Below are 16,853 nucleotides of genomic sequence, written 5' to 3' on the forward strand. Positions count from 1 at the left end.
TCGCCTTGCTTGGAGCTCCTGTCCTGCAAACACATCTGCTTCTGTCGGATGTCTGAGCACAAGCCCTGTGCTTCTGCTTGCACACGCATGCGCACATGTGCACCACCCAACGTGGCCAGGGTTTTGTAGTTATTGGGTTGGTGTCTGCTGGGAAAGGTATTCTTGGGGCTCATTTTCCTGCAGAAAGGGCATAAGAGCTTTTAATAATGCTGGAAAGTTCCCTGTGTGTGTGTCTTCATGCTGGTTGTCACTGGGCCATGTCTGAGACCTACATCCAACCTCCTTCCACACAACCCCAGGTTCTGTACCCTGACAGGTAGAACTTGAGTCAAAAATAACCAAGGAGGCTGGCACAACATGATGGTTGAGATGATAGCGTGAACAAAGAAAGGCAGAGACAGCAAAAGTCTTGAAAGGCACAGAGAATGCGAGATAGCAGTTGACAGCAAGTTAAAAGCCACAACAGTTGAAAAGCATTGGCAAAAGCCAACAGCCAACATAAAGGCATGGATGTAATATATGAAAGATAGGAGGAGCGACACAAAGATGCTGTTGAACAGAATTGTACAGAGGCTAATCGAGGCAGTTAAGAGTATGTGGAAATAGCCCAAGAGACAGGCGGACAGATCTGCAACAAGGACAGTAGCAGGAAGAAGAACAGGGACTAAAGGCACCAGAGTGTGAAAAACAAGTAAAAGAGCAGTAGTCAAGAAGGAAGACTGCGCCCTCAGGCAGCAGCAAAGTCCAAGAGGGAAGACAGACACAACGTGACATCCAAATGGAACGGAGCATAGTAGTAGTATAGGTGGACATCTCAGGTGAGGACTGGACCATGACGTATGCCTCTTGGGTCACATTCCTAATGCATCCTCCTTTGCAACAATCCCCAGGGGCTGAACTCAACATGTACCAACTTGACATTGTCAACTTCCGGCCCCCTCCCACCATCAGTGTGACTTTGACAGCCAAAGGGTGCAGGCTACTGTCTACAGCATGAAGTGCATCAAGCACATATACAGGCAAGAAAAGAACATACTTCACAATCAACATCAATAAATGGATATTCCAATAATGTACTCACCAAAATTGATAGCAGTCATGCCGTGGAGAAAACATCCATAATCCCCACCAGGGGTGTTAACACAAAGAGTACAGCAGCAGACAGGACACAGACAGACAGACAGGACACAGACATTACAAAAGTCCAATGCCCTTGTGTAAATGGTTGTAACGCCGAACTATCCTTGCGAGCCCATGGATAGGGGAGGCAGGAGTGGCATATGTGAGTCAGGACCCCAAGCTGCAAACACATACACGAGACAAGCTTGAAGGGCCCAGCTGGAACAGACAGCGGATGCTTTCAAAAGCCACAAAGCACCACACCGCTACATGAATGCACAATAGACAAACAATTTTAAATTCTATTAACTAATTAAACTAACTATAAAAATAAACCATGGCCACATATGACCTGGGGGGGAGTCACCCGGGAGGGGGGAGGTACAGGGTGCACATCAACACCCACATGCAATGATGTTGAGATAAAAAAAAACTCCATGGGCTCAATGCCTGCACGGCACGACCTGTGTGGGAGATAAGTCGTCGTCCTCCTCCTCCTCACCCTCTGACTCAAAAGGTGGACGTGGCACAGTACCATGACCACGCCTATGCGCCTCTTGCCCCTCGTCGGCAGCAAGTCTGTGGGACTGGTGAGCCTGGTTCTTTGCGGTGATAACATGTATGCCAGCATGCAGAACCTCACGTGATACGCATGCTTCCTCTTGCAAGGTAGCACGTGTAACACAGAGTTCTTCCTGCATGGCCTGACATGACATCTGGAGCACCTCCCAGCATGCACATAGCTCAGCCGAGATGGTATTCTCAAGCTGCTCCAACCTCTCCTCTGTCCGCTGCTTCTGGGACATCAAGAGCACACCCAGAGTAGATCTGAGGGATCGATGGTCATCCCTCAGAGCCTCCCTGTGTGCCTCTGCGTGAGCAGCAAGTGCTTGACGCAGAGACACCATTTCAGCCCGGCGTGCCCTGTCTGAGGCCACCATGCCCAGCCTGAGTGAGCGGGCCGTGGACTGTGCTGCCCGCTGCTGGAGCTCCACCTGCCTGGCAGGGGGGGGAGCACAGATTGGGCCACACGTTCCATGCTCTGAGCGATCTTATCAATTGCTGCCCCCTGTTGTTCTGAATTGGCACACATGGATCACTCCCACTCAGTATACCCTGGTGGTGCATGGCCACTGCGTTGCCGGGCTTGACACCTCTGGGGCCAAAGGAGCCGCGGTCCTCGCTGGGTTGGGACCGCCCACGGCTACAGGGCTACATCCCTCCATTGATGTAATGCCCTAGGCACATCATCAACTTGTGTGGCGTGTGACCGTGCCTCCTGATCCACCACAGGCGGAGGTTCCAACACCGTCTGGCCTCTCAGTGCAGGTGTCGCGGAGAGAAGATCGTCCGCATCAGAATCACTCACCGTTGACGAATGGACATGATGCGCATGCAACTCAACATTGTCGTCAGAGTGATCATCCGGGCTAGACTCATTGCCAGCCCTAGACACGATGGTCTGGAGCACAAGTGGCTTCTCGTGGCCTACCACCCCATGACCCCCACCTGTGCAGGGTTGCTGATGTGATAGCAACCCTGTGTCTGGAATTACATCACCATCCTCCGGCTCCATTGCGTCATCATTTGCAATGTGGAAAAAATAAACATGAGTACACATGTCAGAAGCACATGACCCACACACACATAGATATCACATCGACAGCCAACACATGAAGCAGACATGTCACACACAAATGAAAATCCGGCATGCATCCAGTGGCACTGATATGCAAACACATCCCAAAATCTGAAATGGATGTGTCTAAATATCAAAGCCTACACATGTACAGAATGCAGTATATCACCTCTATCACACACCGCATCTGTCAGGCACATGTCACAGGCAGAAAAGACAGATGGCAACAAAGAGATGGCACATACCATAAGCATGTCTGAAATGCAAAATGACCACAGCTGCAAGTGAATCCAAACACACAATGACACACGTAAAATGCATGTACACATGCATCACTAAACCATCATCACCAATATAGCTTCATCCATCTGCAGCTCGGCCCGTACCGGGCCTCATGGGCCATGTAGACATAGTGAATTTCACAAGCAAAGCGAGGGTCTGCAACCAGGCATCAGGGACCATAATGCGCAGTATGGTCCGAGCTGCCAGCCATGAAGCCTCCAGAACACCCCTCAGGGCCTGATTGAGCACATTGTGCATTGAGTGTGCCCTAGACCATTATTCAGTGTGTCAAATCATCACGGGCAGGCCCCAGCAGATTAGCTAAGTGGGCCTGGGCGTACACATACTGCACCACAGTGCACCTTCAGGATTGTGCCAGTCGAACATAACGGGCGCAATGATAAAATCGCAGCAGCATTAACGTTAATCAACTACATTTTAGTCATTCAACCAAAAAGCTGGAGAGAGCACATGTGTAAATGAACACCTTCACACACACATGAGTGAGTAGCTGCAATGTTGCACTACACAACGTTGAAGCTGCTTGCATATGTACATGTGAAAGTGTTCAAGAACACCCGTGTCCATATACACCCGTATGGTGATTATGAACAGCAACCTATACAGCAAAGCAAGCAGCTACAACGCTGCTTGCTTCGATGTATGTGAAAGTCTACACATACAAACATGAAGGCAGCTCCACAGTCATTACAACCCGATTGGCAGGATACAATCAAACAGCAGCCTTTACCAGTTGTTATAGGCTGCAGATTGAACAATCAACTTTGCTAAACACCCACTAGGGTGTTCCAATACTGAGTACATGTGTCACAGGATGCACCTGTACCCGTGGCTTTCATGACAGTGAAGGCATGACAGTCTGACCATGACAGGTCACTTTGACATTGCAGCAGTGAGTAGGCATGTAGAACGGTGTTACACAGCTCAGAAGTGGGTTGGTGGAGTGCAGAACATGTGTACGTTACTGACTATCTCCATGAACAAGTACATTATGATGTCAATCAATAAACATGAAGGCAGTGTAAGGGCAAGTTCAGGCATCACGTGCAATGTGCATGCAATGGGTTGCATGGCTACAGGCAACCCCTTTCCCCCCTTAGTGAAAATGCAGGGAGGCATTGCATGGCAGTGAAAGGTTGACCAGAGAACTGTGTATTGGCAGATAGTGTTGACTAGTGTCAATTGCATCATCTGAGTCAACTGACAACACAGCAGATGAGAATGGGACAGTAAGCAGGACACATGATGGACCCTCAGTAGTACACCCATTTGTGCAGAAGGCACTACACCAGTTGAACAGAGTTAGGGGGCCAGAAATTGGGGGAGGCCTGTGCCCCACACAGACTATGACACCCTAAACATGTGCGTGATGCAGGACTGAGCCAGAGTGGGCATGGAAAAGATGATCAAATGCCATTAAATGTATTTCATCCTGGACACGTACTACAATGTTCATTCTGCCAAGGACACAAAGGGGCATGCATGGATTGCACATCGAGCATGAATGGGCACTCATGTCCCTGCATAGCATCTGCCATCTGCACAGTCCGAGTGAGACAGCCTGCATCAAGGACAAAGGATGTACCCCACTGTATGTGCCTGGCAGGTTGGCAGGGGGAAGTGTGCATGTACACAGGAGCTTTGAACAGGCCATTGCAGTACTCCAACATGATACCCACCAGTGCCATGGTGAAATTGGGGTGCAGGGGGTGGAGGGGCAAGGTATCATGCCTACGCGGAGTACGCGCATGAAGGCAGAACATGGACCAGAGGGGCAGTCGGGTGACTAGCATGTGAGTAGGGTGCAAGTGTGGTGATGAACATCCCGTCTGCTCTACATGTCCAGCATGCTGCACAGCAGGCATGCATCAGTGAAGCATTGCATGATTCGCACATGAGAACCATGTACACATAGCATATATTGGCAGTCAAGCACAGCACATCACACAACCAAACCACACATGGTCTGGACAAACACGCGACAACACTCATTGGACGAGGTATCAAAGTCCAGCATCTCTCCCACTCCTTTGTACAATTCTGCCGGTATGAACTCTGCAGCGATCAACTCATGCGAAGTGAGATCTTCCTCCTCAGGTGGTGATGCGCCGCCAGTCACCTGAGTCATGGCATAATTGGAGGCATGCTCAGTTTAGCACAGCATCGGAGGTCAACCCTACGCTTTTTGCACTCCTGAGCTGTGCGCACCTCATGTCCGAATGCACTGACACCCTCCGCAACATGCTTCCAGTGGGACAAACGCTGGGCAGCCGTAGTGTGACAATTCGGGGCCACTAGCATATCACGTTTGTGTCCCGACACGTAGTCCACAAGGAAGTCCAGTTCCTGCTTGTAGAAAGGATTCTTCTTCGATGTGCTGGAGGCCGGAGCCGTGTGTGGAGCCCAGCCTCTTGTGCAGATGCAACGTTCCTCCTCTTGGGCAGTGATGCGGACCCTGACTGGAAAATGCCGCCCTGATCAGTAGGGGCAGTGGCACTGGTGGATTGAACCGAGGAAGTGGCAGGTGGAACAAGGACGGAAGCCCTGACTTGCGTCAGTGGCTGCTGGGTGCCCTTGACTGGACCCTGCACAGCAACATCTGCTGTGCCAAGGTCATTGACCGGGACTGTCCTGGATGATAGACTCACAGCCGGGGTGGTGTCGGCTGCATCTGCCCATGAACTTGCCAACACCCGGCTGCTTGGGGCATCAGATGACAATACTGCCCCAGGGACATGTGCCTCGGTAAGGGCAGCCCTGCGTGCATTTACCGTGTGCCTCCTGACCTCCTGGAAATTATCCTGGCACTCTACAGGTGCCAACGCAGCATGTGCTGACCGACCCTGAGCCTGGGCGGTGGTGTCAACAGCTGCACCTGCAGCTATCTCTACCCTTGGGCCTGTGGCAGTCGAAACTGACTGCCGGGTCACATGGGCAACAGTGCCAGATGCAAGAGCTGCATCTCCCGGAACCACAGGGGGAGGTGGCATGACTGCACAAACACGTGGCACAACATCGTGCCAAAGTAGCGCACCCCTGTCTCTTCCCTCTCTGCAGCCACCCTGGACACCCTGGAGTCCCTCTACTCCCTAGTCACCCCGGCCACGTCCCTGACCACGCCCGCCAAATGGAGTACACCCAGCTGAGGCGCCCCTCACCTTTCATGGCCTCCCAACCATGGCACAGATGTAGTAGTGCCAGCACAGATGTAGTAGTGCCAATGGGAAGTGTACATGACAATTGTCCTGGGCAATTGGGGTGAAGGGGGTGGGATACAAGATGTTAACAGCACCCCTGTGCACCTGCAATGCTGTATGTGACCCCGGTGATAAAGTGACAGGTCACGCAACGCTCAGGCAACCCAAAACTGCAGTAAAACCATGCACGCAACCCCCGGTAGCCCACGTGTGTGGAATTAGGCTCCCGCAGTACGAGGTGGCACCCAGGGACATGGAAAACACATACGCGTGGAACACACAGGCTACTATGACCTTGAAAATGGGTACGCGATATACAGGGTGACCTGCAGTGGGAAAAATAACATGTGCGACGCACCGTCTGACTAGCGTGGTAATGAAAAACATGCATAGCCAATACCCCCGCCAAAAGAAGAGATACGTCCTTGATCCGATGTGAAGTTGTGATGGCGTGTGAAACAACCAGAAGTAGCAACACACGTGTCGGTCTCCACGAAAAGCACATAGAGTGAACAGCCCAGACCTGCTCACCTTTAACCTGTGCCGAGGGAAACGCCTGCATGCTTCACGTCAGTTATGCGCTTAGGCCCTTTCCTCGAATTACACACATTAACACGCGGACATGTTGTTTTTTCACATGCTGAATCACTATGCACCCGGGACGACGGAAACACCCGCGCATGTTACGTCACATACATGCTTACGCGCTAAGGGCCTTTCCCCGAATTACACGCTGACGTGCTGTTTTTTCACATGCCAAATCACTCAGTATCAAGCTGGCCACGCGACAACACACGTAAGACCACGCTCCTGCCCAGAAGGCCATTTTCCTGCCCCCCAGAGCCCCGAACAGACTCCCACCTGCCATCTGTTGCTGCCTGCCTGCCTGCTGGCCACGTGCCCTGACATTTGGTGCCTGCACGTCAGCCATCTGCCGGGGCCAGATGCTGTGACCACCCCTGCTGGAACAGAAGACTCCCGACTGAAGTTCTGTCGCTCCACAGCCCAGCACCAGGGCCCAGTTGCTCACCCACACCTGCCTCAGGGTTTGCCATGTCGGGGGAAACACCATCAGACACCACTGGCAACCCTCAGCCAGAGAGGCAGAGGGTTGCCAACTTCTCAGAAGGAGAGGTTGGCATCCTGGTGGAGCAAGTGCTGATGCATTATGATGCCCAATACGGAAGAAGATGCGCCGACAAGGATGGACGGGAGAGGATCTGGCTGGACATCGTGGTTGCCATCAACATGGAGGGGGTGGCAAACTGCGACATACAACACATTCGTAAGTGCTGGGAGGACTTCAGGTCCAGGACCCTCAGGAAGGCCTGCCGCCTCTTTGAAGCAGCGGATGCAGTGAGGCGCCGGGTCCACCTTACCACTGACGACATGAGGGTCCTGGAATGCATTAACCCAGCGCTTCACTGCCAGGTACTCCAGAGGGATACCGGTCTGGAGTCGAGCGTTAAGTGTCCATGCATACTTATTGGATGCAGTACATGTTGAGATGTGCCAGGAGTGTGCAGCTTGGAGATATGTCTGAAAAGGTCCATGTATGGATGTGTATGTGCAGAGACATGACCATGCTGCATGTGAGTCCTGTCATGTGTGATGCACATCAATGGTGTATGTGTTCCAAAGCATGATGCACAACTGCATGTGGAGATGCACACATGTTAGTATTTCTGGGTATGTACTATGGCATGGTTGGGGTGTGACACATGGATGCTGGTTCCACCTTCATGTATGTGCACGGCATACATGTGCGTGTGTGTGTTTCACATGTGTGTGACAGTGATACACCATGGATGCATGTGAAACAGACATGTAGGAACCCGATTGACAGATGAGACATAGTTGCCAATGATTGCACTATGACAGGTGGTGGAGATGTACAGATGCAAGTCTGTCTGTTGGCGTGTGTGCATGTGTTTGGCACGCCCCATGTTGCTTGTGACATCATGCAAAGCTTCGGATGTTCATGCTGGTGTGTGTGTATGGATGCTGCTGCATGATTCCTGTCCTTTTGTGCATGTGTGTCGGTTCAATTGATATGAGTGTTGGGGAGTGTGATGCCATCTGTGAAGTTTGACACTGCCACTCATGTGCAACTGTCACGTGTCTATCCGACCATTGTACAGTGCCCTGATGCCTGTGTTCTGTCTCTCCCTGTGTGCAGCGTCGACTGATGAAGAGGGCAGAGACGGTGCTGAGGAGCACAGAGGCAGGTATCCCACCGCCATCCGGAGACGCAAGGCCTAGCTCTCCTCCCACGTTGTCACCTCTTCCAGGAGTGAGGAGTCTGGTGCCGTGTCCATGGCCGCAGCTGCTGAGGGAAGGTCCAAGAAGGGGAGGTTGGAGGTGGACTCATCGGCAGCAGTAGGGGCAGTTGAGCCCCCACAGGGACCTATGGAGGAAGATGGCACAGAGTCATCCAAGTTGGTGGGGGGTTTGATTGAGGAGGAGGCCGTGGAAGGCCCACACACGGGGCCTGGAGGGGGGATTCCACTGGTGCTAGTGGTGCAGTCCAGGGGGACAGGAGGCAGCACAGGCCGCCGTGGAGGTGACTGTGTGTAATGCTGTCCCCGATCCTGTGACTGCATCATCCCGCACCAGCAGGGATGCCTTCGTCCAGACCCGTTTTTAGGTAGGGGATGCGCGAACAACAACTGGCCTTCCTCTCCCTGCGGACATGGCAATCCGTGACCGGATTGAGCCTGTCCTAGCTGGGGTGGCGATGCGTCAATGTGGTATTTGGGATAACGTGCAGAGTTCAAATGTGGACAATGCACGTCATTTCGAATACCTCATTGACCGCGTCAGCCTACTAGGACAGGTCACCGGCGCTGGGTTCCTCCATGTGCTGGATCTTCTAGCGACCCCGTCCTCAACTGAACCCCCTATGCACCAGTCGTCTTCCGTGCCATCTTGCTGCCCAAGTATCACCTAGGCACTCTGTGGAGCTTCCACAGACCCAGTGGCCAGGCTGGTGGAGGACACATCCCTGACACAGTCGGGAGTCGGAGGTCCAGCAGGGTTGGCCACACCACCAACTGGACCCCAGCAAGAGGAGGATGTTCAGGCATCGACAAGCAGGGCGCATGCACGGCAGCAGCAGGCTCATGGTCGGAGCGATGATGGCTCGGGGCCAACAACATCACAGGGACAGGCATCGGCCAGAGGGCAGGAGGACCCTGGATTGGGGTTGTCTTCCATGTGGCAGCGGTTGGGCCAGCAAATAGATGCGGAGCAGCGGCTGGTGGAGGAGGCACGGTTCACTGTGGTCAGGGCGGAGAACACCATGCGCAGGTCATTGAGGCGGGCTGAGTGCCTCGAGGCAACTCGCAGGGAGTTGGAGGAGGCCATGGCTGCATCCCTGCGAGACCTTGAGGCCAGGGAAGATGCCCACCTCCGGAACATCGACATGGAGTTCGATGATGCCCTGGCCCGGAACATCAACAAGTGAGCCGTTGGACTTGACCGCTGCCTTTGTACATAGATAGTTCTTTAGGGTTAGGTTTCCTTTGTTTCTTCTTTTATTTTGGAGTTCATGGACTTTGCTCCACTTCATGTGTATAGTTTTTTATTCATAGGACTTTTTTGAAGGTTTCATTTGGTTTGGGGATCATGGACCCTTTGGACTTGGATTGTATATAGTTGAAGACGTGGACATACTTTCTTTTTTAACATTTCCCATGGATCAATGGTTTTCTTTTTTTTATTATTTAATTCATGTTGACATTGGCGATGGACCACTTTTCTTTTTTCATGCCTGTGATTTTTGTTTTTCATTGGATTTTCCATTTTTTTTGTTTTTGGTAATAGCTTTCATTATTTATTAATTTGCAAGTTTGATTTTCTTTGTATCACTGTACATTGCCTCGGTCATGTGTTGCCACTGTGTGGCTCTGTTGTGCATTTATGCATGGGTATGGTGGTCCTTTTAAGACTGTCATGTCATGGGCAATTTGGGAGTGAGTGCAGTGGATGGTTGCATGCTTGTACTGGGGGGAAAGGGTGAATTGGGTTGGCATTAGGGCTATGGGTCTGTTTTTTTAGGACATGTTGTTTGGTGGGCCATGTTTCGGGGCCTGCTGGCAGGTGCCTGTCAATGGGGGGGTGGTTGGGGGGACATGAGTCAGGGCCTGCTGGCAGGTGTCTGTCAATGGTGGGGTTGGGGGGACATGAGTCGGGGCCTGCTGGCAGGTGCCCGTCTATGGGGTGGTTGGGGGGGTGGGGGTACATGAGTTGGGGCCTGCTGGCAGGTGCCCATAAATGGGGGGGTTGGGGGGTTGGGGACATGAGACAGGGCCTGCTGACAGGTGCCCGTCAAAGGGGGGGTGGTTGAGGGTTTGGGGGGACATGAGTCGGGGCCTGCTGGCAGGTGCCCGTCAATGGGGGGTGGGGGACATGAGTCGGGGCCTGCTGGCAGGTGCCCATCAATGGGGGTGGTTGGGGGTGGTTTTTACATGAGTCGGGGCCTGCTGGCAGGTGCCCGTCAATGGGGGTGGTTGCGGGGTTTGGAGGGACATGAGTTGAGGCCTGCTGGCAGGTGCCTGTCAATGGGGGGTTGGGGAGACATGAGTCGGGGCCTGCTGGCAGGTGCCCATCAATGGGGGTGGCTGGGGGGGGTGGGGGGACATGAGTCGGGGCCTGCTGGCAGGTGCCTGTCAATGTGGGGGGTGGGGGGACATGAGTCAGGGCCTGCTGGAAGGTGCCCATCAATGGGGGTGGTTTTACATGAGTTGGGGCCTGCTGGCAGGTGCCCATCAATGGGGGGGTCGTTGGGGGGTTGGGGGACATGAGTCAGGGCCTGCTGACAGGTGCCCGTCAATGGGGGTGGGGGGACATGTGTCAGTGCTCCCTAGTGCATGGTGCCACGTGGCCTGCCTGTGGGGCATGGTCTGGGGTGAAGGGCTGTCTGCAGGCCATGGACTGGGGTAATGGGCTGCCTGTGGGGCATGCCCAGGGGTGATGGGCTGACTGCGGGCCATGGGAGGGGGGGCACATCCGGGATGGCACACACTGCCAAATGGCGTATGAAACTCCATGCGCACCCCCGGAATACACGTACCCCGCTCGTGCCTGCGAAATAGCGTGTAAAACTCCATGTGCACCCCCGGAATACACGTAACCCACACGCGCTAGCGAAAACGCGTGTAAAACTCCCTGCGCACCCCTCAGAATATGCGTACCCACTTGCGTTTGCCAAAACGTGTGTAAAACTCCCTGCGCACCCCTCGGAATACGTGTACGCCAGTGAAATTGCATGTGAAAGTCCATGCTCCCCCCCAGAATACACGTACCCCATTCGCGCCAGCGAAATCGCGTGTGAAATTCCACGCGCACCCCCGGAATATGCGCAGGTAGCCCATCCACACTCCTCATGGCCCGCAGGCAGCCCATCACCCCTGGGCATGCCCCACAGGCAGCCCATCACCTGAGTCCATGGCCCACAGACAGCCCATCACCCCAGTCCATGGCCCGCAGGCAGCCCATCACTCATACCATGGCCCGCAGGCTGCCCATCACCCCAGTCCATGGCCCACAGGCAGCCCATCACCCAAGTCCATGGCCCGCAGGCAGCCCATCACCCCAGTCCATGGCCCACAGGCTGCCCATCAGCCCTGGGCATGCCCCGCAGGCAGCCCATCACCCCAGTCCATGGTCCACAGGCAGGCCATGACCCCATACCATGGCCAGCAGGCAGCCCATCACCCCTGGGCATGTCCTACGGGCAGCCCATCACCCCTGTCCATGGCCCGCAGGCAGCCCATCACGCCAGTCCATGGCCACAGGCAGACCATCACCCCAGTCCACGGACCGCAGGCAGGCCACACAACAGGGTGGACTTTTTCCATGCATTTTACCTGACACAGCGGGGTATGCATATTCCGAGGGGTACCTGGGAGTTTTACACGTGTTTTCACTAGCGCAAGCGGGGTACGCATATTCTGGGGGTGTGCATGGACTTTCACACGTGATTTTGCTGGCGCGGGCGGCGTACGTGTATTCCAGCGGTGCACATGGACTTTCACACGCGATTTCGCTGGTGCGAGCGGGGTACGTGTATTCTGAGGGTGCGCGTGGACTTTCACATGTGAATTCGCTGGCGCGAGTGGGGTATGTGTATTCCGGTGGTGCACGTGGACTTTCACACGTGATTTTGCTGGTGCGAGCGGGGTACGCATATTCCGAGGGGTGCGCGGGGGGGTTGTACACGCATTTCCACTAGTGCGAGCGGGGTACGCGTATTCCGAGGGGTGCGCAAGGAGTTTTACACGTGTTTTCACTAGCGCGAGTGGGGGATGCGTATTCCAAGGGGTGCGCAGGGGGTTTTACACACATTTTTGCTGGCAGGAGCGGGGCACGTGCATTTCGAGGGGTGCGCGGGGAGTTTTACACACGTTTTCGCTGCCGTGAGTGGGGGACATGTATTCCGAGGGGTTCGCGGGAAGTTTTACACGCGTTTTCCTGGTTGGGGGGCTGTATGCTGGTCCACTGGCCTTTGCGCCATGTGGGGGATTTGTGCGATGTTTTTGGCGCAGGGGGCAGGGTTGGAGGCATAACTGATGCTGCTGCAGGGTCACTGCGCCACTCTGCGCCATGGCTGGTTATGGATGTAAGTATCCATGAATACGCTGTGCTCTAAAGTGGGTTTTGGCGCACGCGGCTGGCGCAGACTGTGCACCAGCCGTATGCGGCACTTGTCCGCTAAATTCTATGAATTACCCCCTGAATGTCTTGCCTGGTGCATAGCCTTTTCTTTCACTATTTGCGCCGGCATGACAGTTGTTGAAGTTAATATCAGGGTCCAATCCTGACCACCAATATGTTTCTGTCGTCTTTTCCTTCCTCATTGTTGCTCGTATGTGGCCACTATGAGCTTTATCCATCATCCATTTCCTTATTCATCGTGGGTGTGTGAATATATCCTCCCTGATGACAAATTTACCATGGGTTGTAACCTGTTCTGCTGCTTTGCTGCTTGGCTGGACTGAGTGTGGTAGTCTCCTCTTGCCCAGCCTGCGGGAGATGGAGACCTTTCTCCTCAGCTCCACATCAGGATATTCCAAATCCTGGTGCAGCCAGGTACTTTCATTGATGCTAGTGTCCCATTGAACATAGAGGTCATGGATCAAGACCATTATGCATTCATCATTCAAATAATCCTCATGACCAGGAGAGAATGAAATCATAAGCCGTGACATCCAGCCTGCTTGTTTGTACTTTCATCCTGGAATATTTTCTACCTCAGAAGTGTAGGCCGACATTGTTGCTGCTAACCTTGCTAGCTGTTGTGTAGTGAGATTGTGCCCTCCTTGTTGCCAAATGCTGATGTGTGGCTTATGATCAGTGGACAGATGAAATGTACACCCTCATTTGAAATATCTGATATGCTGGGGTGCCCACGTGCACGCCAACTTCTGATGCTCATTGACAGAGTAGTTACACTCCAACTTTGTGAGTGATTTAGAAGCATAGGCCACTATCACCAGTGCATTGTGTCAGTGTAGCCCCAATGCTGTAGAGACTGGCATCCACTGTAGCACACATGTGTAGATAGTTATTTAATGGCTTTATGCATGGGACATTGGCAAATTCCTACTTAGTGTAAATGAGTCTTGACACCCTGCGGACCAGTTGAATGGTACACTCTTCTTAATGGTTCAGTCTTGCTGGAATCAGGGGTGTTGTAGGTCAGGAAAAGATCCTGGGGTACACTAATGTCGGCACTGTCGGAACTCGGGGCTAGCTAGCCTTATTGTTGTAACCCCTGAGCTTCTCTCCGGGGCTACAACCAAAAGACCCGGGGCAATAGCCCCCTGAGACACCCCTTAGCAATGTCTCTGGCTGGAATATTTCACAACCAACTTCAATTAGTACTCAGATAAGCCCATGCATGATTTAAGCTGCTTGTTGTCATAGAGAGCAAGAGCTTGTTTCCTGGCTAGGACCAGGTCCTAAAGTGCATCCCAAATATTCAACCCCAGGTACCCTGACACAGTATTGTTTTTGTCACAGATACAGGCCTGCTTTCCTCAACTTGCACATGATAGGGTCAAGTGTCTTATTATGTTCCTCCATGTTGATATCGTCCTAGAGTAAACAGGCACTGCATGGGTCTCTGTACTCCAGGGTTCTCACACAAGAATAACTTATCCAGCAGCAGCGCAAACTTACTTCACAAATAGCAGGTAATGTTGCAGGTGTTCCAAAGAACAGGCACTGCATGGACCTCAGCAATCCAGGCTTCTCATATACCTAGAACTCAATCCAGCAGCAGTGCAAGCTTCCTTCACAAATAACAGGTAACAATATAGATGGAGCAGATCAATCTTCAGAGAACAGGCACTGCCCCTGGGCCTCGGTAATCCAAGCTTGCCACACATGTAGAATTCACCCCCCAGCAGTGCAAGCTCCCTTCACAAATAACAGATATAGTTGCAAGCAGAACTGATCGAACTTCAGAGAACAGGCACTGCACAGGCCTCGGCAGTACAGGTTTCTCACACATGTGGAACTCATCCAGCAGCAGTTCAGGCTTTTGAATGGTTCTCACACAAAAAAGTATCATCTGCTATGTTTCTGTGGCCTCAGTGAGTTTGGTAGGTTATCAGGGTAAGCTTATCTCCAACACACAGAACAGGCACATTGTGAGCAGCAGCAGGGCACGTTTCCATGACAAAACGTGCCACAGCAACAAAAGCTTTGTATATGCAGAACAACTAAAACATGATTGGTTCATCGTGTAATGGGAATATGTAATGGTTCATCACATGTTGGAAAACTGAGTCTACTGAAAAGGTCAAAGGGCATCCGGTTGAAGCAGTGGTCACCCACGGGCATTATGAGTGCTGTAAAGTCTTTGGATTCCTCATGCAGAGGGACATGATCCTACGAATTGCACACATCAAGCTTAAAGAAGACAGACACATTTCTTATCAGATGTACGTGTTCTGAAATGTGCAGAACAGGGTCTCGGTGGGTAGCCACATTCTTGCTTAGGCTACTTCGCCCGGACACAGAACTGCAGCTTTTCGGTGTTTTTCATGAGTGTCACTGGGCTAAACCGACATTTGACTTTGATGACGTCAAAGTTGTTGTCACTCTACATTTCTTTCAATAGATTGTTTAGCACACACCTGACTGTAAATGGGACTGTGTGCACTTTGTGTGTGACGGGCACTATGTCTTTCCACAGAATAATCCTGGGAGCATAACTTCTCTGGCATCTGAGCTTTTTATCAAATATGCCTGCATGGCTGACTGGAATATTTGTCATAGACTTGAATATACGTGTCCACTTTGCACGGGTTTAGAGCAGTTTTGAGGATCCGTGTTTGTGCCAAACAAGAATATGGTCACTTGTGTCTGTGCCATACACTCTTCGTCACATGTGCCCTCATTGGAATGTTACGTCAAACTCGGTATATCCAGGGACGGTGATTGTGTTATCACCTCCATAAACTCCAGGTTCAATGTCTGAGGGTCACAGTCATAAGTCATCATTTCCCATTCCGCATTTCATGATTTTCATAGGAAGAAATGGGGGATTAGACCCTGATTCTGTGGTTCATTTGTCAGCACATTGTAGTATGGTTTGAACCTAGAACGACTGGGATTATTTCTTACTGCCAATACTGTGGAACTGTCTGATTCGTTAGACACAGTCTGTAGCAGGGGCTACGATCATGCTGGCGTCTCGCCTTTTCTTGATGGTGCAGCTTATTTTGAAATAGCCTACCTTTTTGCAGTTAGAACATTGTCCTGCTCTCGCAGGGCATTTAGGGTCATTTGCTAGGTGTTGCATATCTCCAGTAGCATTTGGTACGTTCACCTGATTTGGTAAAGGTTACCGTCTTTAACTTGCCGTGTTCACTCTTTTCAATGTATGTGTGTCTTACCGCTGTCTCCTATGCTATATGAGCAATCGTGCTTGATTTATTAAGCATGGTCTTTGTGCACTAATCATTGTTCTTGAATTGTGTGATCTCTGCAGTTGGTCACTAGCATGTCTTTGATACAATATTGTTCAGTTGTACCAAAGTTACTTGGAATTGCCAGTTCTCTGAAAACTGCTGTAAAGTCATTGATCATTTCTGAGGCCGCTTGCCTCCTAGTGTAAAATCTTTTCCCGTGCAGAATCATTTGATGAGCGTCCACACAGCGTTTCACCTCTATAAAGACATTGTCCTACTTCCAAATTGTTTAGCAGCACAGCTTTTTTTCTAGCTTCTGCCTACTCTGCTCCAACTAATATCTCTAAACAGTGGTCAAAGTGAGCAGGATCTATTGGGAGTGGAGTACCACTACTTAAATTGCTCTGTAAAGTGATTTCAATCCTGCACACACCCAAGTCAAAGCTCAGCATGTAGTGCACAACTGAAATCCTTATTTATTTTTGTCTAAAAGTTCAATATATACCACTCATATCACGCCCTTCTCCTGGAACCCCCCAGTCACAATGAACGAGGAATCAGGCTGGTTTGCAAAGGTAAATATTTATTTATGTATTTAAAATGTAATCACAATTTGTTTTAATAGATAAGCAACAATCACCAATGGGGTGACAGAACACTGAAAACTATTTT

The sequence above is a fragment of the Ambystoma mexicanum genome, chromosome 1q (assembly GCF_040938575.1).
Source record: "Ambystoma mexicanum isolate Mex_15411 chromosome 1q, UKY_AmexF1_1, whole genome shotgun sequence".
Taxonomy (NCBI): Eukaryota; Metazoa; Chordata; class Amphibia; order Caudata; family Ambystomatidae; genus Ambystoma; species Ambystoma mexicanum.